The following is a 25,016-nucleotide window of genomic DNA, read 5'->3' as shown; positions in this document are numbered from 1 at the left end:
ACAGGGTTTATTTTAAAAGATTTTCTAGCATATTTAAGCACAGAGGGGTACTCAGAGAAAGATAAGACATATCCAGGTGTCTGTAGGCTTCTCAAAGGAGAGTCACCCTTATGTGTCTTTACAATAGCTCTGTGTGAGATTTTGGCAGCTTCTGAAATTCCATCTCAAGCGGTTGCTAAGGAACCCTTTCTTATTCAGTGAATGAGATCGTGGGGGTGTCTCCTGAGGAGCCCTGGGTAGAGTTTAAAGCCAGTAAGTTAAGTCTCTGGGTGACAAGGGTTACAGGGGAAGCTAAAATGTTACTGTAGATAAATGTTTACACTTGCTCCTTGGAAAAGCAGAAAATATCTGGGAAAGAACTAAGACCACTTCATGGCCTCAAGTGCTCGAGTTATTTGGAAATATCTCTGTGCAGAAGGACTATTGCCCCAGTAAAGGGACAGCCTTAAAAGTAGCTGTAGCTCACCACACTGGGACGATCGACTCTCCACTGCTAAGAGGCTTTGGTTAAGACTCTGGAATCTGGGTGAGTTGGCTCAGAGGTAAAGAGCACTGGCTGCTCTTTCAGAGGATCTGGATTCGATTCCCAGCACCCGAATGGTAGGTAGCTCACAACTGTTGTGGCTTTTACTGGTCCTCAACAGTTTGCCTCAACGCTTTTGTTGAGCTAAGTGCTCTGGTCAAGAGAGAGAGAGGGGCTCTTGGGGCAGGCGACTCGAAGAATGGAGACAAGACAGGGTGTGATCAAGTCTCTCCTCTGTTTTCTCAAGTCTCTCTTCTCTATTTTCTCAAGTCTCTCCTATTGAAGGGAATTCTGAGGTATTTATATACACAAGCAGGAGAACATAGGTGAAAACACTTTACCACGTGCACCATACAGCTGAGGTCACTAAACAGCAAAACAAGCTATGTGGGATAAACAATATATTTATCAGAGTGTGCTTCAGCTGTTATAGGCTTTTGACAACCAAGTCTTTCATCAGGGTATATGGTTCCAGATGCCTGCAAAGTTGATCTAGCCGCTTTCTACTAAAGTCGGCTCCCAACACACAACCAGCTGTAACTCCAGTTCCAGGGGATCCGATACACTCTTCTACGCTCCCAGGCATCAGACATAGATGGTGCACAGACACACATGCATTACAGGGTAAAACACCCATACACATATAATAATAATAATAATAATAATAATAATAATAAATAATAATAATAATAATAGACTTTGAGATAGAAATCTGTACTTGGGTAATGCACTGTGTTAAATAGCTAAGGTTTATCTCCGTGGGCTTGATAGCAGAAACTAACATAGCATTCCCTAAATAATGGGGAGGGAGAAACACTGTGGGAAGGGCCTCCTTTCCCTTCCGACTTCCCGTTTACCCTGCCTTTTTCTCCTACCTCGAGATGATGTAAGAACTCTGCGAGATGGTGTAAGAACTTCGGTGGAACACAGGGGAAAAGATCCAGCCAGATAGAGCAGTCAAAAGTCTGCGGTTTGGAAGGGATCTGGAGAGTCCCAGAGTCGTGCAGGCTGCTGAAGAGCAAGCAGGCTGAGGTCAGTGGGAGGAAAGGTAGATCCGTGAGAATTATGAATGGTAGACACAGAGAAATCGGTCGGGGTTTCGAGGCATCGCTTCAGTTTTGAGGCAGGGTCTTGCTCTATCACCCAAGATGGCCGCCAACTCTTAGTCCTTCTGCTTCAGCCGTCCAAACACTAAGATTACAGTCTTGCATCACGAAGCCTACCAAATCTGTAGTGTGCCTTTGTTTGTTTGGGCTGGTTTTAATTTTCTGAGTCAAGGTTCCCCATAGTCCACGCTTGCCTCAAATTTACTATGTATTCAAAGATGATCTTGAACTCCTGATCCTCCTGCTTCTGCATTTTGGGTCACTACTGGGATCACATACCCCACCATGCCTAGTTTATGGGGTGCTGGAAGTCAAACTTGGCCTTGTGAGTAGTAGGCGGGTACTGTACCAACCGAGGCGCTACATTTCTGCTTTTGTTGTCTAACGTTTGTTTTGTGTGTCTGTGAGCATGTTGGTGTACCGATGTTGCTACCCTTTCCTGACCGTAGCCAGCCGTGGCTCTCCATGATCCAGCTGCTCCTGGGGGCTGGGATTATAGACTCACATAATTACACCTGGCTTTTATGTGGGTGCTGGAAGTCTGAACTCAGGTGCTCACACTTGCATAGCACACACTTCAGCCACTGAGACCTCTCTCTTCTTGTCCCGTGGTCCCCATCCCCCACCCCGTTCCGTGTCAGGTCATCCAATCCCATATTCCCCACCTCCCACCCCACCCTGCCCTACCCCCTGCTTGTATGCTTTTTGTTAGGCCAGGGATTGAACTCCAGGCCTTCTGAAAGTTACAAAAGCACTCTGCCACGGAACCACACTGCTCCTAACCTCCAACCTTTTTTCCTGGCAGGGTTTGTTATGTAGCTCAGGCTGGTCTGGAACTCACTATGTAGCCCAACCTGACCTCAGCCTCCTGAGTGCTAGACTTGCAGGTATGGGACAGTTGACCTCTGCACTCTTCCTTCTTGTTTTTTGTTTTGTTTTTGGTTGTTGTTTGTTTGTTTGTTGTTGTTGTTTTGAGGTAGGTCTCCTGTACTCCGACTCTGGCTTCAAACCCACTATGCAGCTGAGGATGTCCTTGAACTCCCCATCCTGTTTGCCTACATCTTCCACGTGCTAGGATTCTAGGCAGGCACTGCCAGGCTGAGTTTATGCTGAATTCATGGACTGAACTCGGGGCCCTGTGCATGCTATAGACAAGTGTCCTAATAACCAAGCTATATGCCTAGGGTTTCCGTAACTTGCAAATACTTTTAGAAATGGCCACAGGGAGCAACAAACCCAGAAGAAATACAAGAAAGCACACATCAGGCAGGATAGCTTTGCCAGCTCCAGAATCAAAGCTCTGCACCTTCCTTGGGTCACCGCACTCATTATCAGGTCCCTTGTTCAGGGAGACTCACTTGAGCTCCACAAAGTGCTGAACTGGGAAGTATAGAAGGCAGGCAGCAATCTGAGATCCAGCCTGGGCTCCCTGATGGGAAGTCTGAGTCAGCACACGACCACACAGGGTCATCTATTCTTCCCTCCCGTGGAAGCTGCTGTCCAGCCGTGGAAATGCCACCCCACCAAGGGACCCTGACACATTGGCAGATTTCCATCTCACCAAGACACTAGACACACACAGTGCTTCCACCAAGGGTGTTCTGGAAGCAATTTGGTCACCCGCCAGTGATGACCATAATCTCCCTGTTTAGACATCAAAGCAATGACAACAGCAGTATTTAACACAGGTTAGGTACCTAGCAATTTCTTGCTCATACATTAGATGAGATATTTTGCAAAGCCATTGCTGTCTCTGGTACATGGCCCAAGACCACAGAGTCATCCAAGTCCCCTTCCAACCTTCTCTAGCTCTGCTTTAGTTGTACCACCATCCCAGGGCTCCCTCTACACCCAGGGCAGAGTCAAGCTGCTGTTTCCTGGTCTACAGTGTTGGTAGTAATGGCAGCACCTGGTTGTGTGCTGGGTCTGTTGTAACAGAGCTCCACAAAGCAGGACTCTTAAATAACACACTCACACTGGACTCTTGTCCAGAGGCCTGAAGCCTGCAAGCATGGGGTTAGTGTGCTGGCTTTCCTTTTCTGTCTTCATAACGAGAATTAAACCTAGGCCTTGTTCATGCTAGGCAAGTGCTCTGTCTCTGAGCTACATGCCTAGCCCTCATTTATTCATTTTGCTCTTGTTTTTTATTTGAGACAGAGTATTGGGTTAGATACTATCATGTAGCCCTGGCTGGGCTTGAACTCACAGAGATCCACCTGCTTCGGCCTTCAAAGTGCTGGGATTAAATATGTATGCCATCATGGCCAGCCTAGCATACGTTTTGAGAAAGAGTCTTGCTACAGAGCCCTGGTTAGACCAGTAGCCCACCAAAGGCCAATATTCCACCAGTCTTCACCTTGTAAAAGTTATATTCAAACCCTTTTAATCTCCCCCACTTGGTAAAACTTCAGGTGTGCAAAGTCCTGCTGCATTCCCAGAACTTGAGCATCCTTCCTTCTTTCTCACACAACAGAATGTAAGAACACTTTTTTAGAGGGGCAAGGATTAAACTGATGAAGGCTATGGAAGCTTTCACCCACCCAGAACACCTCCAAAACTGTTTTAAGACAGGAAAGAGAACACATGCTTGTAATCTCAGCACTCAAATGGCTGGGGCAGGAGAATCTCAAGTTTGAGGCCAGCCTGGGCTACGTGGTAAGTTCTAGGCTGGCCTGGACCACATATCAGTCTCTATCTCAATAAATGAGTAAATACCATTTATCATTTGAGTTAAAAAAGAGAATGCACATTGGATTTGAAGGCATATTACTATAGTCCTAGCATTCGGGGAGTCAAGAGGCAGGGGGATCACTACAAGTTTAAGACCAGCCTCCTCTACACAGCAGATCTCAGGCCAGCCAGGGCAACAGAGAGAGACCCTGTTTCAAAACAAAAACAACAAACAAAAAATCTGAACTTGGTGGCAAAATCCCACTTGTTTGAGAGGCTGAGGCAAGAGAACTGCCAAGTTCAAGCCTTGTCTCCAAATAAAAAGAGGGCGGGCAACATAGTCAATGAGAGAAGACCAGCCTGGCCTGAGCGAGGCCCTGGATTCAGCCCCTCATGTTGGAAAATATCCTCAGTGTTGGACAAAGTAACACCCAGAGCGAAAGTAACCCTGGGAGGCAATGCCTGACGTGAAAAGGGTGCTCGGCTCTTCCTCATTGGTTGATTCAAAATCAGTCTACTCCTGATTGGCTAATTTGGAAATTGGTGCAAAGGAAATGAAGGGAAAGGCAGAAGGAAGGGGAAAGGGTATGACATTCCCCAAAGCCACAGACTGGCTAACAGCCACAGAGGTGGATTTTATGTCTCCATAGACTCTGCCTATGAAAACTGTTGCCCACGCAGACCCCAAGAGGAGCTGGCTTCGGCTCATTTTTAAATATGGTGTTAAGAGAAAAGCAATTATACCAAAGCCAGAGGCAGCTGAAAAGGGTGCCATTTTATATGTCTGCCTCAATACCTCACTCCAGCCTGGCCTGGCAGTGTTCCAGAACACGGCCACATCCATCTGGTGAAGTTGAGGGAGGAGAGCTTGGGCCAACTGTGACTTGCTTCAGTAGCCAGGGCTTGTTCCCCAAGCCTTGCTATCCAGGGGATAGGCCCTTGCTTTCCCCTGCGCAATCTCCAGGCTGTCCCCAACTCTCTTGAGAACCTCTGATGCCCTCAGACATGGCCTTTCTTGTAGCCTCAAAGCATGCCTGAGTTCTAAGCCCTGGGTTAGAGTCTCCGAATCAAAGGAGGTATGGAAAGATGGTGGACAATGTGGGCGTTGGTCCTAGAAGTACCACCACAGGGCTCTAAAAACCCATCCTGTGGGACACTCAAGGTCACTCAGGGCTCCACAGAAAGAGAAGCAACACTTGATGCTGGCTGGGTCTGCTGGCTTTGGTCTCAACCAGCACATGGTACTGGTGAGTGTGAGTGCCCAGGAGCGTGGTTGGTAGTTAAACACGCAGGTCACATGCCCCACCCTGCACATCCCAGAGGTCTCTAGAAGGGCACTGATGTCCGTGTTCATCCCTTATCATGGAGGTAGGTCTTGAAAAACACTTGAGCTCGGGGTTCTTCCTCCAGTGCTCTAAAGCAGTGGTTCTCAGCCTTCTGAATGCTGGGACATAATACAGTTCTTCATGTTGTGCCAACCCCCAATGCAACTGTAAGATTATTTTTATTGCCACTTTATAACTTTTATTTACTGCTATGAATCATAATGCAAATATCCAATATCTGATATGCAGATGATCTTAGACTGAGAACCACTGGTCTAAAATAAAAATTATATATATATATATATATATATATATATATATATATATATATATATATCTCCAGTGTTCTGAATTAGTTGCCAAAATTCAAGAGTGAAAACATTTCACATAAAAACCTGAATTTCAGCCAGAAATAGTGGTGGTTCATATGTATAGTCATTGTGCTCAGAGGCTGAGGTAGTGAGGTGACCTCATGACCTAGCCTGGGCTAAAGAATGGTTCCCAAGTCAGCCTGGGCTAGAATGAGACTGCCTTAAAAAAAATCTGAATTTTTTTCTATTGAAAATCTGAAAAAAAAGTCAGGTGGCACACACCTTTAATCCCAGTACTGTGGAGGCAGAGACAGATGGATCTCTGTGAGTTTGAGGCCAACCTGGTCTACCTATAGAGTTCCAGGACAGCCAGGCCTATACAGTAAAGCCCTGTCTCAAAAAGAAAGAAAGAAAGAAGAAAGAAAGAAAGAAAGAAAGAAAGAAAGAGGAAGAAAGGAAGGAAGGAAGGAAGAACGAAAGACAGAAAGACTTGAAAAATGTCCAGTTAAAGGTTGGCCTGATCTAGTGAGTTCCAGGCTGGGGATATACAGTAAGACCCTGTCAAGGAACGAAGAAAAGTCTGGTAGCATTGAGCTTGTGAGCCTATGGGAAGGCTGACAGGGCTAAGGTCCTGGCCCTCACTGTGGTTCTCTCTCTTCCATGTGTGGGAAAATGATTTTACTCCTGTGTGACTCATGTGTCTAAATAAGTCAAAAAACAGAAGGAATGCATACACACACACACACACACACACACACACACTGACCTCTACTGACTTCCTGTGTGCAAGCAAGAGCTCTGAGAAGTCTAGTTATTGTTCAAAGCACAGTGGTCCCCGTAGGATATGTGGTGTTGCCCCAGGCAGCCATGCTGGCCCATTAGCCTTCCTGTTGATTCCTTAAGTGTAGAGCCAGTCTCTATCAGTTGGCTTAGGAGCTCCTGCATGAGGTGGTGATGAACTTCAAACTCAGAGCTAGTGAGTCAGCACCTCACCCTGGTCTTGCCCTTGGTGAAGGTGTTCCTCACAAGCTAGCTGATGTCAAGATCCCCAGGATCATAGGCAACTAGAACTTTTCCCCAGAGACAGTGACCCACTCTTCCACACCCATCCCCTGCTCAGGTAAGGAGTGCTGACTCATTTCCTGACTGTGCCAGTGCCTACAGCAACTTCAAGATCATGCCCTCTCATTTAGTTTTTTCTTGTTTGCCAGTCTTTCTTAGGATGGCGTCCTGGAACATACCGTGAGGAATGAGTTGGCTTCTGGGCTTAGCCAATGGGAGAGAGGGATATGATTGATTGATCTTGCTTGCCTCAGGGTGGGGCAGGAGGGTGTGGCAGCCTACACCTCATCTGGCTGCCTGTAGCTAGACTATAGGTCATAAGCTTAACACATGCAGAGGGAGTGGAGGGAGGTATGGAGACACAACCTTCAGGCCATCAGCCTTAGTGTAACTGTCCTGCCATAAACTCCTCAGAGGTAGTCAGGGTGGGACCCTGTGGTGCTGCCTCTTGGGTACAGTTGATTGGATCTAGATGGGGATCCAATCTGTTGGCAAGTTCCAAGATCACAAGGGAGACTGGCTGGAAGCAGAGCAATCTAAACTTCTTTTGAGGAAACGTGAGCTCACAGCAGAGTAGGGTAGTTGGTAGCAAGGACATGCTACATGTTGGAGAAGGTGTCAGAGGCTTCGAGGGAGAGAGGAGAGAAGAGTCGGAGCAATGATACCTCCTGAAGTTGGTGTGATCAACTAACTCCCAGAGCCTCTGTGGGCCAAGAGTGGGAAGGCAGGAAGAAATGCATGCTGGGTCATCAATGCAGGCGTCTGTGTTTCTACACCATATTTTTTTTTCTGGCCAAAGGAGATGGGGGCTATTCTTACCCTCGAGGCTTATTGAGGTCTCAGTCAGGCCCATGTGGGTGCCCCAGAACTGGCAGAGTGAAATGGATTCAGGTGATGACAACTGTGACATGGTTAGAATTTACCAACTGGCTGGGTGTGGTGACCTGTGCCTTTAGTCCCAGCACTATGGAGGCAGAGGCAGATGGGTCTCTCTGAGTTCAAGGCCAGCATGGTCTACAAATTGAGTTCCAGGGCAGCTAGAGCTGTTCCACAGAGAAACTGTGATTCAAACAAACAAAAAATAACTCATGACCTGTACATTTCCTAGGCTATGGCAGTCAGAGTCAGAGCTATGAGCAGAGTGTGCCATTCTCCTGTACTCTGGTCCTTGTTTATGAGCCAAGTGACAGACCTTGGCCTTGAGGTGGCCACTTGACCTAGAAAGAACCTGTGGTCGTCCCAGCTGTTGCTTGCCATCCCTGCAGTAAGAACTAACTATGAAGACAGAAACCAGGCCTCAAAGCCAGGCCACCTGATCCAAATCCAGCCTCAAATCCAGGAAGCAGCTACTTTCTGGTTCCCGGAGTTCTTTCTTTTGTTTCTCAGCTGCAAATAGCCAGGCACATGACCAGCTGCTTGGGAAGGATAAACAGAAGAAATGGCCCTGGGGTGACTGAGCCTTGGCCACATCCAACCTTCACTGTTCTCAGCAGCCTTTGTCTACTGCCATCCCAGGGCTCTGGTCAGGAGGACCCTGTGCATCAGCAGGAGGTAGGGGTGTGACCCCAGAAGCCAGAGTGTGTGCCAGGTACCTTATGGACATCCTTGACCTTCCTTTTCTCTTGGAGCTGCCATCACAAACCACCCTGAGGCCTTGGGGAGATGGCTCAGTTGGTGAAGTCACTTATTGCCAAGCCTGAGTTCATCCCCCAGGACCCACACATGGAGAAGGAGACAACAGATGCTCACAAGTTGTCCCTCTGTCCGACATGTGCACGCATGAGTATTTTCTGTTTGTTTTTGTTTTGAGATAGGATGTCTCTATACAGACCTGGCTGTCCTGGAACTCACTTTGTATACCAAGCTGGCCCTGATCTCACAGAGATCCCCTGCCTCTGCTGGCTGAGTACTGGGATTAAAGGCATACCTGTCTCACAAGCGAATTTTAAACAAAGTAAATTAAAAGGGCAGAGCCATCAAGGAAGAATCCGGATATCAACTTCAGGCCTCCACGTGGACATGTGCCCACATTCATGGGAACATGAATTGTGGAGAGCTTTTGGGGCTGCCTTCTAGTAATTTGACATTGGCTAGGACACAGAAGTAGGCTCAGGCAGGAGTTTGACTTTGGGCTAGGACAAGGAAGTAGGCTCAGGCAGGAGTTTGACTTTGGGCTAGGACTAGGGAAGTAGGTTTATGATGAATACAGCTGAGGAATGTGTTTTTGTACCTTGACGGGTCTTGTTCAGACCCTGAATAATCATGTGACCTTTATCTATGCTTTTAAAAAATCTATGTTTGTTCCTTAACTACTCTGTTTATGCTTTATTCTTTGCATGTACTTACAATGGTATAAAAGAAGGCTGGAGAAGAATAACCACTTCAGTCTCAGCACTGAAGAGGACCTGAGTTCAGTTTCCAGCACCCATTGCCAGGTGCCTCCCATCCATCTGTAACTCCAGTGCCAGGGGATCTGACGCCTCTGGTCTCTGCCTGCGTTCCTGTACATCAGTGGTTCTCAAGCTGTGGGTCTCGATCCCTTTGGGTTGACAGAACCTTTCACAGGGGTTGTATGTCAGACATTCTACATATCAGATATTTACATTAGGATTTATAACAGTTATGAGATAGCAATAAAAATAGTTTTATGGTTGTGAGGGGCTCATCACAACATGAGGAACTGTATTAAACGGGCTGGAGAGATGGCTCAGTGGTTAAGAGCACTGACTGCTCTTCCAGAGGTCCTGAGTACAATTCCCAGCAACCACATGGTGGCTCACAACCATCTGTAATGGGACCCAATGCCCTCTTCTGAAGTGTCTGAAGACAGCAGCAGTATACTCACATACATGAAATAAAATTTTTTTTTTAAAAAAGGATCACAGCACTAGAAAGGTTGACAACCTCTGCTGTACATGTTCACATGCAGACACACATACCTACACATAATTAAAAATAATAACAATAAAGGCTGGATGTGGTGGCACATACCTTTAATCCTATACTCAAGGCAGAAACAGGCTGATCTCTGTGAGTTTGGGGCCAGCCTGGTCTATAGAGAGAGTTCCAGGATAGAAAGGACTACATAGATAGACCCTGACTCAACAAACAAACACCCCCAAAAAAACAAAACAAAAAAAAGCAACCAAAAGACTACAAATAATAAAAGTAAATTCTCTCTCTTTCTGTGCCTCTCTCCTCTCTCTGTCTCTCTCTCCTGAGTTTCAAGCCAAAGTCAAAAGTGCCATGCCAGAAACCCTGTCTCTAAAAACCAAAACCAACTATCCGACAACAAAAAGCAATTAATAACTAAATATCTAATTTGCTGGGCGTATGACATACACATCTTTACTCCCAGCACTTGGGAGGCAGAGGCAGGCAGATCTCTATGAGTTTGAAGCCAACCTGGTCTACATAGCGAGTTCCAAAACAGCCAGAGCCATATAGGAAGACCAGTTCTACTCCCAGCCTCCCAAAACCCCACTTAAATTTTTACTTATATCTTTGGTCCAAATAAGCTTTTATGAGCTGTGAATGTAACTCAGATGGTAAGAGTGCTGTCCAGGTATATACAAAACCTCAAATTCAATCCCCAGACCAATATAAGCCGGGCATGGTGGTGCAGGTTTACAACCCCAGCACCCTGGAGGCAGATGTAGGAAGCTCTGGGCTACAAAGCAAGTTGAAAGCCAGCCTAGGATATTAGGAAATCCTGTCTTTTTTGTTTGTTTTTGTTTTGCTTCTTTGAGACAGGGTTTCTTTGTGAAGCTCTGGCTATCCTGGAACTCACTTTGTAGACCAGGCTGGCCTTGAATTCAAGAGATAGATCCATCTGCCTCTGCCTTCGAAATGCTGGGATTGAAGGCATGTGCCACCATTCCTGGCTAGGAAACTTTGTCTTAAGAAAGAAAAACAAAATACATATTTACACAGAGAGAGAGAGAGAGAGAGAGAGAGAGAGAGAGAGAGAGAGAGAGAGAAGAGGAGAGGAGAGGAGAGGAGAGGAGAGGAGAGGAGAGGAGAGGAGGGGAGAGGAGGGGAGAGGAGGGGAGAGGAGGGGAGAGGGGAGAGGGGAGAGGGGAGAGGGGAGGAGAGGGGAGAGGGGAGGAGAGGGGAAAGAGGGGAGAATGAGGGGAGAGGGGAAGAGGGGGAGAGGGGGAGGAGAGGGGGAGAGGGGGAGGAGAGGGGGAGGAGAGGGGGAGAGGGGGAGGAGAGGGGGAGAGGGGAGGAGAGGGGGAGAGGGGGGGGAGAGGGGGAGAGGGGGAGAGGAGGGGGAGAGGGGGAGAGGGGGAGAGGAGGGGGAGAGGGGGAGAGGGGGAGAGGAGGGGGAGAGGGGGAGAGGGGAGGGGGGAGAGGGGGAGAGGGGAGGGGGGAGAGGGGGAGAGGGGGAGAGGGGGAGAGGGGGAGAGGGGAGAGGGGAGAGGGGAGAGGGAAGGGGAGAGGAGAGAGGAGAGAGGAGAGAGGAGAGAGAGAAAGTCCAGACGGCCCAAATTCAGTGCCCAACACCCAAACTAGCTGGCTCCCAACTCCTCTGAGTTCCAAGGGACCTGACACCCTCTTTTGTCTTTTGGCCTCTGGAGACATCTTCATACACATAGATAAAAATACACCTTTTTTTTTTTTTTTTTTTTTAATCAAATGAGATTTTATTTACAGCTTCTAGTGAATTGGTGCTGTTAATTTCTACCTTTGAAAGGTGAGAGCAGGTGAGGAAGGAGCCGGTCACAACCACTCAGTAGACATGCTTTCTGACAGACAAAAGTGTGTGTGTGTGTGTGTGTGCCAGCCAGACACTGCGGCGCTCCCCAGGAAAGGGGAAGTCTCAACAGGAAATTCCTCTTCAGGAGCAATGTCCTAGGCTGCTGCTTATCAGCTCAGGGACTGGACTTCTGTCCCTAGGCCCTCTGTCTTTCTCCAGCTTCTCCACCTCCTGCAGTTCTCAGCACAGGCAAGAAGAGACAGACTAGTACTCTGCCCAGGCCTGTTCCCAGCTGGGCTGGCCCGAGCTGTAGGCAGCAGCAGCAGGAGCAATTTCAGACAACTGGTGGCTGGACAAGCTAGCAAAACAACAACAACAACAACAACAACAACAACAACAACAACAACAACAACAACAACAACAACAAACCCAACCTCTCTGAGAAAAATGCTAGGCCTGCACAATCAGGGACCCACTTGCCTGAAGGGACCTTTACACCCACAGCCCCTCATCCCCCCACTCCCCAGCCAGAGGCTGGGTCACTCTGTGTGTAACTACAGTGTACAGTGCTCAGCCCCACTGTCTGGCTCTGCCCCAGCTGAGAGCTGCTGATTCTGATCAGAAGAGCAAATTCATCAAGGCAAGCAGACATCCCAAGAACCGTGACAGGGATAGGGCTGGACTATCAAATAATTGACCAGTCTACTGCCAGCTCCCTTCCTTTTCCCCAGCACAGCTCTGCAGAGAGCATCAGTCAGCTGGAGATGAACATGGGTTAACAGTCACTCTCAGGCATGGTGGTGCAGGCCGGTAATCCCAGGACTCGAGAGTCAGAGGCAAGAGGACCATGTTGGGCTACACAAGACTCTTGGAATCTCTCTCTCTCTCTCTCTCTCCCCCCCCCCCCCCCGCGTGTGTGTGTGTTTATTTGTTTTTTTTTTTTAAGACAGGGTTCTCTGTGTAGTCGTAGCTGTTATGAAATTTGCTCTGTAGACCAGGCTGGCCTCAAATCCTCAAATCCACCTGCCTCTCTGCCTGGTGGATTTCAAGGACCAGTCTCAAAAACCAGTCAACCACAGCAAGCAAACAAACAAAATTACCCTTTGATTCTAACCCTGGTGATATCTCCCAGTTTACAGAGGCCAGAGACGGGGCAGAACACGGTTGAGTCTCAAAGGCAAATCTCCAGGCACTTTCTCCTGGTGCTGGTTACATAGGGCCACACCCAAACCTTCCTTTGGCCCCTCCCTGTGAATCATCCCCCAGCTGTCAGGCAGGTTTTGCAGTGCTGCAGCTGACATCTTAGGAGAGCAGCCTGGCCCCAGCCTTTGCTGAGCTGCTCTGCATGGGGGCAGGGAAAGCGGGGTAGGATGTTCCAGCCAAGGCAATGGATTCCAAGATCTCTAGGCTCACAATCCCCAGATGATCAAATTGTTGGTTCTCCTCTTCCTTTCCCATCCTCTTTGACAAGGTCTTATGTAGCTCAGGCTGTCCTCTAGTATACGGCCAAAGATGACCTTGAGGATCTATAGGTATCCGCTGAGGTTATTATAGGCATGAGCCATGGAGCACAGTTTATGCAGGGTTAGGGATCAGACCCCAGGCTTTGAGCACACTAGACAAGCACTCTACCCACTGAGCTATATCCCCCAGGCCCTCGAGTTCCTTTTATAAAATGATAGGGCATTTTGCCTGTAACCTATACACAGCCTCCTGCTCACTTCATGTCGGAAGACTGAGGACTCTAAGTTCTGTGTATCTCTGTGCTCACGGTATCGAGTAGGGAAGATGACGAAGAAAACAGATCTGTAAGAGTACAAGGAGGGGGCTGGAGAGATGACTCCGTGGTTAAGAGCACTGACTGCTCTTCCAGAGGTCCTGAGTTCAATTCCCATAGCCATATGTAATGGGATCCGATGCTCTCTTCTCCTGTGTCTGAAGAGAGTGAGTCTATATAAATAACATAAATAAATCTTTTTTTTTTTTTTTTTAAAGAGTACTAGGAGGAGTTTACTTGGGTAAGAATACTTACTTACAGGGGCGATTGGGACAAGAGAATGGTCAGAGACAGAGTTGAAGGAAGAAGAGGACTAGAGCCAAGCAGAAAGGGCTGGGATGAAACAGGGGCCCAGGAAGTATTACTCACAGGACCTGGGTACCAGTGCTAGCTTAGCTGGGGGCTGCTAAGGAGCCTGGGACACGTCTCTGTCCCCTGGGCCTTGGTTTCTCCGTTGGAACAGTGGAAGGCAAAGCAGGCGTTCACTCTCTGCCTTCCCTGTTCCCTTGGGACTCACAATCATCCTCAGGACCCTCCTGGCTGGTAAAGTCACACTCTTGACAGGGAGCTAGCCCATCTTTGAAAGTCACACTCTTGACAGGGAGCTAGCCCATCTTTGGAACCTTGCAGCATCCGGCTCAGGAGTCCTGAGAGGACACAGTGCCATCTTTCCATACAACTAGGACAAGAGGGTCACTGACAAAGACTTTGTCATAAAATCTCCTGTGGCCTTAAGTGAGTCATGTCCCCTCCCTTCTCCTCTCGCCCCTCCCCCTTCTTTCTCTGGCAGTTGCCTGCACTCCTCCCTGTAGACCGGCTGCCTTTGGCCAGTGGCCAGGGCGGAGGCTCAGAGATGATGGGGTTGCTGGAGGCAGGAATGTCTACAGAGTCCAGGAATGTTTTTGCTCCCTACTCTGCTGAGAGGAAAGCAAGCAAGGCCCTTGGGTTTCCTCCCAAGCAGGCCAGAGGGCTCTCCGCCTCTTCCCTTAAACTGAGCATATTATGGTAGGAGCGCCTCTTGCCAGCCATGCTTGTGTTTCTGGGTACTCTTCTTTTTTTTTTTAATCTGTGTAAAAGTGGAACGTGACACCACTGGGGGCAACACAGAGGTATCAGGTTCTTAGCTTGGACTCAGGACCCTGGGCCATTGAGGCCCTTACAAACCTGCAGGTGCCTGGGGCTGTGAATAGTGGACGTTTTATTCCTTATGGCTTTAGGGAATGGTGAAGAGAGTGGGAGAGAGACAAATATCAGAATAATGTTGACGGCCCTGGAGAAGAGAAGCCTCGGGTGGTATCTGCAACCCCTTTGCTGGTTCTCTAGAAAGAAGGAAGTCTGCTTGTGTGCAGGAGGAAACAGCTTTCTTTTACAACAAACCTGAGCCACCACTCCCAGGTGTGTGAACTGTACTTTTACCCTTTACGAGACAGTTTAGGGCTGTGTGCACTGGGGGTGGGAGAGGTGGAGCACGTGGGAAGTCGGAAAGATGATATGAAATCAATGTCATCAGATTTGACTCCAGGAAGCAGAGGCTCAAAACAGTAATGGCTCCTGAAATGGAACGTTTCCTTTTTTTTTTTTTTTTTTTTTTTTTTTTTTTCTCCCTTTAAAAAAAAAAAAATCTAAAACTGGCTGGGCATGGTGGCCAGAACTTGAGAGGCAGAGGTAAGCAGTTCTCTTGAGTTCAAGGCCAGCCTGGTCTACAGAGTGAGATCCAGAACAGCTGGGATGTTACACAGAGAAACCCTGTGGGGGAAAAACAAAACAAAACAAAACAAAAACAAAAACAAAAACAAAAAAACCAAAAAAACCACCAACACCAACAGAATCTAAAACTGGGTGATCTGAGGCCGGCACAGTAGCCCTGCTTTGCCTGGGCGGAGAGACCATGTTCCTTCCCTTTCTGTGTGGCCTTCCTGGTCCAAAATGGCTGCTATTACTTGCTCATTCAGTGTGAAAGCAAGATCAAAACAAAGACAGAAGAGAGGTGAAGGGCAAAGAAAGGAAAAGACCAAAGAAGAGTCAGGGGACCTGACTGGGATGGTTATGCTCTCATTTCCTTGGCTAGAATTACTCATACAGCTATACTGTGGTTGAAGACGGGAAATGTTTTGTTGTTGTTTTGTTTGTTTTTCTCTTTCTTTTCTGACAGGGTTTCTCTGTGTAGCCCTGGCTGTCCTGGAACTTACTCTGTAGACCCTTAGCCAGCTTTGAACTCACAGAGAACTGTGTGTTTCTGCCTCTGAGGTACTGGGATTAAAGGAGTACACCTTCCCTGCACTCCAGCTGTATTTTTGTATTTGAGTATTTTTGTCTAAGGCAACCAAGACCATCTTTGTGGAAAGAGGGATGGAGACTGAAAGACAATTTCTTCAGTAGATAGTATTTCCAATAGCTTTCTGCTGGTAAAGCCCATGAGTGAGTGCTTATATTCTCTGTCACTATAGTGCTGGTCTGAGGCTTGCCCTTGACCAGTACCTCACTGGAATGGTATGCAGGAGACAGCTGAGAGAAAACAGAGCAGGACTTCAGGGAGAGGCCCCAAATTTGAGAGGGCCAGCCTCTCCATTCTCTATGCTGACTGAGTGCCACCCCAGTACCTGAGGCCTCCCAGGCACCATGACCTGAGCACACCTGCCTTTCCTGGCCGAAGATAGACATTCTTTTGAGGCAGGTGACCTCCATATCTATCTGAACATGAAGGTGACACTCCTGTTGCAGAATTCTGTGGAGTTACCTGCGATTCATTCTGGAATGGGCTTAAATGGTTTTCTCTGCCTACCAACACCTTGGGAACGGCAGTCACTTTCTTGGCAGCATACTTATTTTTCTTCTGAGGGACTGCCTTTCCTCCATCCTGGATTCAGTACATGAGGTCCTGGTAGAGCCACTCGAGCCTTTCTTCTCCATGTGGTGGGCACAGTGCCCAAGCCTGGCATGTCTGAGTCACAGTGACAGAATCCAGGATCAGATCACAATCTAGGTAGGCCGCTATAAGACTTGGGAGAGTGGGTGGTGGTGGTGTGTGTGTGTGTGTGTGTGTGTTCTGAAGTCACTGGGGAGTAGGGACAAGGGAACCTTTTCTACTGGGAGCACACATTAATATGCTGGTGCTAATCTGGAATTGCTGGGGCTATTTTTGTTACTGCTGGGAGAGCTTGGTGGAGAAAGAGGAAAGGCTGGGATATCATTCCGTGGTAGGTGGCATGTGTGAAGGCCTAGGTTCAGTCCCCAGGACTGGTGTGTGTGGGGCCAGCAGACCAGATTACTACACCCTCAGTGACATCGTCACTCAGACCTTTGGACCTAGCCATTCCTGAAGTTGGAACACCTCTGGATTTTCTAGTGACCAGTCAACACTTCTCATCTGTTTGAGTCAACTTGAATGGGATTTCCATCTTTTGCTCTTGCCGAAAAGAAAAAGTCGCCGGGCGGTGGTGGCACACGCCTTTAATCCCAGCACTTGGGAGGCAGAGGCAGGCAGATTTCTGAGTTCGAGGCCAGCCTGGTCTACAGAGTGAGTTCCAGGACAGCCAAGGCTACACAGAGAAACCCTGTCTCAAAAAAACAAAAACAAAAAAAGTCCCAGTAAAGCATCTACCAAGATATAGTCCCGAGTGAGAGCGGAAGAACATTGATGTTGAAGTCTGGAGAGTTGCGGGGGTGGGGGTGGGGGGGAGGGTTGGGGAAGGGTGTGTTAGTATATGTGTGTGTGTGTTAGTATATGCTGAGAATAAGCCTGTGAGCTGAGTGTCCACAACGAGTGTGAATGCTCATGCTGTGTGGAAGTGGGTGTGCAACCGTGCACACTGCTGTGTGGAAGTTGCATGACTACGTGCAATTGTATGTCTGCACACGTGTCCGGGGAGTGATTTGTGCGAGATGTTAGTTTGAGCCTCTACAGCTCTTAAGCCCTGGATCAGGGTGACCCTGCCCTGACAGGTGGGGTCCCTTCCCCTTAAGGCCTCTTCGACCTTCTGTCCTCCTTCCCCTCCTCCCCTCCACATGCTGACAACAGCTGCCACTCTTGGTGAGTGCTGACAGCTGCAAACATAAGTGGTTCCAGCAATAAGGGTGGCCCTGCCCCAAAGGAAGAAACTTGTACTGCCCCGGCTGGAGAGCCTGGAAAGGGTGGGAGTGGAGTTGCCTTGGGGCCGAGGAGAGAGAGAATGCTGACGTAGTAGCCGCCCTTGTGAAACCTTTTCCTGACAAAGCCGGCCTGTAAATCCCCAGGCCTCAGTTTGCAACTACCAAGGTCATGGACTCCTTTTCTGTGACACAGCCCTTGGAGGCTGGCCCGTGCGCTTTCTGCTGCCATCTGCTGGCCACTTTCTTCTTGTGACTGTGGAGAGAAGCCAGACTGACGCCCTGGGCCAAGGCAGCCTTTTTTTTTTTTTTTTTTTTTTTTTTTTTTTTTTTTTTTTTTTTTTTTTTTTTGCCGTCGTCCCACGCAGCACATGGGTTGGGTTCCCTAGGTTGAGAACCTGGCTTACTCGACAATGCTCATCACAGGTCTGACACTGGGTCGATGTAGCTGTGTAGCTGTTCCCACCTCAGGGCAACAAGACCAGGCTGGCAGACAGACAAGGAGAAGCCAACCTGCTTCTGTGGGTTTCCAGACCCCACCCACAGGATTGTGCTTAGCTGGCCCACGCCTTGTGGAAGATGACAGGGACATAGATACCTAAGCATCTGGGCATTGTTAACTTCCAGTAAGATAAAGACACCAAGGTTCAGATAATTCCTTCAGGCATGTCTGCACCTTTTGCCTTCATTCTCTCAGCTCACGGCTCCTTCTAGCTCCCTGCACCCCAACCCTACTCCTCACCACACCACAGCCTCTCTCTCACCTCAGATACTCTTGTAGAAATCACCTGAATATCACTCCTACCACACATGATCTGTCCCTTCTGTCTGCTTAGGTCTGGACAGATCCTTCCCCTAGCTTCTTCAGAGCCTGAACCTACTCACTGCTGGCTTCTGTGGGGCATCCTTTTGTCAACCTTTGACCTGGGCTTGAGCTCAGATGTCTACTCTTGGCCCTAAAGGTCTCAGGGCCCTTCTCTTGCCCTGCCCACTTGTGCCCGTGCCTCGGCGACATTCATGAACTCTGTGAGCTTCAGGAGCTGCAAATCGCATTTCTAGTGAGCTGACACAGTTTGTTGTCTTCTGCACTAATACAGTGCATGTCTCTCCTCTGTGGGTCATCCCAGCTCCTTTCCTGCTTACTGGAAGCCAATAGGCATGGCTGGATTTATGAGCTGGTGTCTCTAGAGGGGCTATGTGATGGACGCTTCATCTACTTTATATCAGTGCATGGCAGGATTCTGGCAAATGGCATATGGCAAATGCTCACAGAGAATGAGCTGGCTTGATCAGACCAATATGCACCTGTCAAGAGCAACAAGACTCATTGACTCAATGTGCATTCTATCCAGGTATTTGCTAAAGGCAGTACAAAAAAAAAAAAAAAAAAAAAAAAAAAAAAAAAAAAAGTGCTTACCCGGTCCTGGGACTATTCAGAAGGTGGGTAAGACTCTCGTGAGACCCATTTTCTAGGGGGAGGGAACTGAAAGCCAAAGGCATCGAGTGATTGATCCATCATAGCCACAGTTCTCACAGCTCTTGTCTCACCCACTGCCCTGGACCACAGCCCTGCCACACTCTTGCTTACTTGATGCTTTCTGCCCCCACCCCCATCCTACCTCTCTTTCCCCCTTCATCCTTATCTGAGCCAAAGATCTTTCCTCTGTGTCCCCACTCCAAGTTTAGCTGAGGACCACAGAAATCAGGGTGGGTCTGCAGCAGAAGTCAGGGGCCCCGGTGCCAGGGCAGCTGAGGAACGGATGGGAGAGAGAAAAGGCACACCCTTGCTCATTCATTTGGCCAAACAAGCATCAACAGGCCCATTGTGTTTCCCAAACCTCAGGTTTCTAAAATGAGCTCGAAAGGAAGAGGAAAGAGCTGCAGAGGCGGAGACTCTGACCCGAAGCCATTGCAGTTTGCTTCCGTGTCCCTGTGGCGGATGGTGGCGGTTGAAATCTCTGCCCCTCAGAGTCCTGGGGAGGATGGAACAGGAGCATCATGAAGAGGTTTCCTGTGAACTACGGAGGGTGAGGGGGACATTTTGTAGCTTAGCTCAGCGGCTGGGAGAAGGGAGAGAACAGGAACCTGGCCCAGCCGCAGGTTTTTCTGGTTAGGGAGCTAGTGTTGTCAGGGAGGGGAGCTGTAGCCTCTGGGGGAGCTGCCTTGGTATCCCAGAAGGAAGGTCTGCTGACTCACGCTCCTCCTCCTCCTCCTTGTCTTAATTACTTCTTTTGTGCTTACAAAAGCAGCACGTACTCTTTGTACAAAGAGGGCAGACGGCTCCTCCTGTTCACGCCGATGCTGACATTTTGGCATATGTTTTTCCAGTTTTTTTTTTTCTTTGTCTTTTTTTTTTGAAGACAGGGGCTCACTATGTAGCCCTGGCTGTCCTAGAACTCATTGTATAGACCAGACTAACTAGCCTTGAACTCACAGAAATCTGCCTGCCTCTGCCTTCCAATTGCTGGGCTTAAAGGTGTGTGCCCCCATCCCCCTGCCCAGCTTTCTTTTAATGAATGTGTGTCTCTTCACTAAAGGGAGAAGCTGGTTCCTTGAGGACAGGGTAAATCTTCACAGAACCGTACACAGCTTACTCCCTTCACTACCCACTTGGAACTATGGCTATTCAAAGCTGCATGAACACTGTGTCTGAGTTTGTATCCACAAAGGGACTGGTTAGGACCCCAGACCCAAAGGCCAAGGCTACCCTGGCACAAGTCCCATCCCCCATGATTGGCAGCTGGCTAACTGTGGGCAGCTTAGCCCCACTGAGCATTTTCCTCCTTCACTGGGAGGTGGAAATCATGACAGCGGATCTCCAAGGTATGGCGGAGGCGATTAAGGATGCTGAGCTCAGCACCCTGTGTGGCTCATCAGGGATGAGCTGTGGTTAGAGACACATGGGAAGCCCCCACTCCATTCTAGGCAATTATTCTCCTTGGATAATATGGGAGAGATTAGTCACAGGGATTCTGAAACTCATCCCGAAGATGGGAAGTTTGCATCTTGAGTCACAAAATCGGTTGCTCAAGCGTGGGATGGGAGGAAACAAGACTTCCCAGGCGGGGTGGGAGTTCCTACAGCCAGCCTCCTCTGCGTCCACAGAGCTTGTGGGCATTGGAGGTGACGGGTTCTGAGTGAGGCTGGTCAATCCGCCTGAAGCCATTCCCTTCTCTCTAACCAACTATAACAGACATGGGGGAAGGGACAATGCGGGGAATCAAACCCAGGATCTTAGGCATGCTATGCCTAGAGCTCTCTGATGTAAAACCTCTCCCACAGTCTCCTCTATGTGTCTCTTCTCATCATCTCTCTCAACCCCTTTGGTCCTTCAACTTCCTTAGCCTTAGTGAAGGCATCAAAATCTGCCGTTCTTTGAAGCCAGGCCTGGGGAAGGCTGGAAGAGGCCGATTCTGCCCATCTCTGTCAGCAGGTGGGGCTTGAGTCCCCCTGAACCTTGGGTCTCTCTGGTGCCCACCACCTCCCTCCCAACATCTGCCATCATGCCTGTTATAGACTGTTTGCCACCCCACAGCTAGAAAAATGTCTTACGCTTACTTTGGCCATTTTGAATAGGGAGGCTTAGGTGGAAAGATGCCTCATTTGATTCCCAGAATCGCCGGGAGGTGGTGGCGCACGCCTTTAATCCTAGCACTTGGGAGGCAGAGGCAGGTGGATTTCTGAGTTCGAGGCCAGCCTGGTCTACAGAGTGAGTTCCAGGATAGCCAGGACTACACAGAGAAACCCTGTCTCGGAAAAACAAAACAAAAAATAAATAAATAAATAAAAAATTGATTCCCAGAACCTGTGATTGTCTCTTCTTTGGTGGCTCTTGGCAGATGTGACTGGGTTAAAAGGATCTTGGGATGGGGAGGCTACCCTGGGTTAGCCAGGGATGGGGAGGCTACCCTGGGTTAGCCAGGACTGGTCAAAGAGAAGATGAGGGAGCACTATGCCTGTCATTGACCTGGCGGGAGAAGACTCTGCCATCAGCTTGAAGGTTACTAAGATGAAATGACACCCAAGTTTCCCAGAATCCCATGCTGTGGGGAAGGAAAAGACTGAAGCCTTGTACTAGGCAGAGGAGGCATTTGTCTCCCGGGAAGACATGACACAGTTCTAAAAACTTACCAGACTGATGTACAGAACAAACTAGTGCTGAGACAAGGTGGGTCAGTGATAGGCAGGTAGGTGGGAGGGACATGGTGACCGGGACTTCCTAGTTATGCATAGTTTTTGCTCTCTATTTAAGGCTAAACTTGGGGAGGCAGGAGACACTGTGGAGCCATGTGGAATGTGTGCAGGAGGATGGCACATTTGTGGGAACTTGGGCCTGAATTATGAGAAATTATCAACCGTATTCCTTGTCTCCATCCTCTGTTCACTGCTCATGAATCTGCCATTCTGCCATTAACTTTACATAGAATGAAGGTCCTTTTATTGAGTTTTAAACTTCTGTTAGTATGGCAGTTATTTCTTCTCCTTCTCCTTCTCCTTCTCCTTCTCCTTCTCCTTCTCCTTCTCCTTCTCCTTCTCCTTCTTCTTCTCTTCCTCCTCCCCTTCCTCCTCCTCCTTCTCCCTTTCCTCCCCCCTCCTCCTCCTTACCTTCTTCTTCCTCTTCCTCCTTCTTTTTTTAAGACAGAGCTTCTCTGTGTAGCTCTGACTGTCCTGGAACTCCCTCTACAGACCAGGCTAGGCTCAGACTCAGAGATCTACCTGCCTCTGCTTCCCAAGTGCTGGAATTAAAGGTGTGGGCCACACACTTGGCTCTAAGATTTTTAATTGGTTCGTAATGATAGCTAGCCACTCACTTTAATTCTACTGTTTCTCACTAATGTGATTCCTACTTTAATCTCTGCTTTAATATCTCTTCTACTTGGCTTCCTTGAGTTTAAGTGCTTTAATGTCCTTGATGGGTTTTTTGTTGTTTGTTTTTTGATTTTTTTTTTTGCTTTATTTCATGCTTTCATACATGTAGGCAAAACACCCATATACATAAAAATAAAAATAAAACTTCAGGGGTATAAAAAGCCCCCGCTGGAGAGATGACTCAGTGGTTAAGAGCACTCATTGCTCTTGTAGAGGACCCTGATTCAGTTCTTACCACCCACATGGTAGCTTAGAAAGGGTCACTGTAACTCTAGCTCTAGGCAATCACCCTCTCCTGACTCCCATAGGCTCCAAAGTGTAAGTGGTGCACATGTATACACTCAGGCACTCATACGTGCACAGTAAACAAACAAATGAATTTCTAAAAAAGCAGCAAACACAAACTTACCTCCGGGCTAGTTTTTATAAATCATAAGGATGATGGCTTCAGGACAATACTGTTTAACCCCTCTGAGGCTTTGTAAAACCTGATGACAATAGGCAAATGGGGCTACAGGTGAAAAGAACACTTTGTTTTGTTTGCATTGGTTCGGTCTTTCTTCTTTTCTTTTCTTTTCTTTTCTTTTCTTTTCTTTCTTTTTTTAAGACAGAGTCTTTCTCCATAGCCCTGCTTGTCCTGGAACTCATTCTATAGATCGAACTGGCTAGATCGCACAGAGATCCGCCTACTTCTGCCTCCCGGGTTTTGGGATGAAGGGTGTGCACCACCAGGTCTGGTGGAAAGTACACTTTAAAATGCAAAATCTTCTGTAAAAGCAATACATACTGGCCAATAATGATGTTATGTAAGTCCTAGAGAACAAGGAAGTCTGCCTTCCCAGAACGGGCCACAAGAGAGCGCCCTATGTCCCAGCCTGAGTCACCAGCCCTTTACCACGTTTCCAGGAGCAACCGCCCTTCCTCCTTTTTGTAAGTAAAGGCACTCTAGGCTCTGTATCTGGGAAGAGCCTGGGTTTGGGACACTGTTCTCCCCGTTTCCTTCCTCCCTAGGACAGAAGCATGTGTCAGGTCACTTAGCGATGCTTGTGAAATTGTTCTGGTTTTAGGGATCAGTTGAGGCGTGGTCTCAGCTACACGGACTGAATGCAGAGTCCTGATGAGTGCCAGCTGGGATCTCTTTACAGTAGGATTTCTCTGTCTGCTTCTAAAAGGTGTGCCAACATCAGGCACACTGGGCCCACAGAAGATCTTGAATGGTGCCAAGGTGAATAAAGACCCCTAAACAGCCGGGCGGTGGTGGCGGCGCACGCCTTTAATCCCAGCACTTGGGAGGCAGAGGCAGGCGGATTTCTGAGTTCGAGGCCAGCCTGGTCTACCGAGTGAGTTCCAGGACAGCCAAGGCTATACAGAGAAACCCTGTCTCAACCCCCCCCCCCCAAAAAAAAAACCAAAAAACAAACAAACAAACAAACAAACAAAAAAAACCAACCCCTAAACAAGTGGGGTATGGTGGTGCACACCTTTAATCCAGCACTTGGGAGGCAGAGACTGGCAGATCTTTGAGTTTAAGGCCACCTGGGACAGCCAGGGCTAGCCAGATCTATCTAGACAAACCCTGTCTCACCACCACCTGTTCCTGAAAAAAAAAAAAAAAAAGTAAATAATAAATCAGGACATCTCTGGGGGTCCTGCTTATTGTACTTCTTGTCTCTATCTGGAGACCCTGCAAAGCTCAAGTCACAGTGTGACTGTGACCTGCTGGGAGCTAGCTGGTGAACATTTCCACGAGGACATCAGATGGGAGCTCTAGAAGAAACAGCAAAGATAAAAAGCCTGTGGTCCCTGAGAAGACTGAGCCGTCCTGCTGGCTACTGTTTCGGAGCTGAAAAGCACAGGCACTCTTGGCCCATCTCTCCTGCTCCCTGAGGCACTCAAGTGCCCTGAATGACTCTGGAGCCTCAGACCTCTCTTCAGGGAAGCTGCTCAGGCCTTTCAGGCTCATTCTGAAGCACTGAGTGGGCAATGTAAGGGCCCTTGACACCTGGGGATGACCATGTAAGAGGGCTTGTTTTGTCTCAATACAGTAGTTTGGGAGATCATGTGACTGTCTGTTTCCGATTGGGTTAGGTTTTTTTCAAGACAGGGTTTCTGTGTGTGTAGCCCTGGCTGTCCTGGAACTCACCTGGCTTCAAACTCACAGAAATCTTCCTGCTTCTGCCTCCGGAGTACTGGCATTAAAGGCGTAGGCCACCACTGACTGGCCATGTGACTGTTTTAAGTGTCCTGGCACCTAGTGTGGTGGTGTGTACCTATAACCCCAGCCCTTGGGTTTAGTCTTATTTTATTTATGTGTATATTTGTTTGCAGGTAAACAGAGAAGCCAGTAGAGGGTACAGATCTCCTGGAGCTACATCCCTGGAGTTATAAGTAGTTGTGAACCTCTCAATATGGGTTCTGGGAACTGAACCCAGGTCCTCTGGAAAGACATCCAGTGCTCTTAACCACTAAGCAGTCTCTGCAGCTCAACCCCAGCCCTCAGAGGCTGAAGCAAAGCAAGCTCAATGACCATATAAGAGGGTTTGTTTTGTCTAAATACAGTAGTTTGGGGGATCATGCAGCCTGGACTG

General features: G+C 48.3%; 1 long non-coding RNA gene across 1 annotated transcript; it reads left to right on the top strand.

Moving 5' to 3' along the window:
- Nucleotides 1-343: 343 nt before the first annotated feature.
- Nucleotides 344-21,321, top strand: LOC143434292 (uncharacterized). Its single transcript, XR_013103669.1, has 3 exons — nucleotides 344-600; nucleotides 1,405-1,555; nucleotides 19,403-21,321. It is a non-coding gene; the product is annotated as an uncharacterized LOC143434292 (long non-coding RNA).
- Nucleotides 21,322-25,016: the final 3,695 nt, after the last annotated feature.

Source organism: Arvicanthis niloticus, chromosome 14 (genome assembly GCF_011762505.2).
Source record: "Arvicanthis niloticus isolate mArvNil1 chromosome 14, mArvNil1.pat.X, whole genome shotgun sequence".
NCBI classification, from domain to species: Eukaryota; Metazoa; Chordata; class Mammalia; order Rodentia; family Muridae; genus Arvicanthis; species Arvicanthis niloticus.
This window is presented reverse-complemented; position numbering and strand designations above follow the sequence as displayed.